Source organism: Penaeus monodon, chromosome 22 (assembly GCF_015228065.2).
Source record: "Penaeus monodon isolate SGIC_2016 chromosome 22, NSTDA_Pmon_1, whole genome shotgun sequence".
In the NCBI taxonomy this organism is placed as follows: Eukaryota; Metazoa; Arthropoda; class Malacostraca; order Decapoda; family Penaeidae; genus Penaeus; species Penaeus monodon.
Genome location: NC_051407.1, coordinates 33546068 through 33546577, shown reverse-complemented (window position 1 = coordinate 33546577; position 510 = coordinate 33546068). Strand labels below are relative to the sequence as shown.

Sequence of the window (510 nt, the reverse complement as noted above, 5' to 3'; positions counted from 1 at the left end):
TTTACTCCAACTTGATTAAATCGGGTTTATTTTATATCTTTTTTTGGGGGAGGGGGGATCATTTAGAAGCAGCAATCACCTTGTGGTTGGCTGACCCCAAGGTGAGCATCCAACCTTTATTTTTTTTCTAAGGTTAATTTTCTTTCTCATTATGTGTACTATTTCAATGTACGTTCTTTGTTTCTTTTTTTTCTGTTGTTTGCGTATAAATAAATCTTCCCCAAGGTCTTTGGTTTTATTGTCCATCCAAAGGTATGTGTAGGAATAGCACAGTTTCCCTTCTTGCTTTACCTGGTATGTTGTCAGTGTCATTACTTCTATTTTAAGATTTTCCTCAGTCTTTCTTACTTATTCAATAAATAAGCCATTAATTCATATACATTATTGGCTCATCTGCAGATTTAATTCCATTGGTTTGTTTGATTATCCCCATTTCTTCGTATTGTTTTCGAGTTCATTTTGTCTCGTTATTTATCTATCAAACCTAAATATTCTATTACCTTCTTTTAA

The 510-nt window shown here is 32.7% G+C and overlaps 1 protein-coding gene across 1 annotated transcript in view; it reads left to right on the top strand.

Annotated features, from left to right (window-relative positions):
- The window catches only part of LOC119587613 (glycine receptor subunit alpha-2-like), a gene marked incomplete at its 3' end in the record, with an annotated part of 77695 nt that overhangs the window by 1727 nt on the left and 75458 nt on the right, over positions 1-510 (top strand).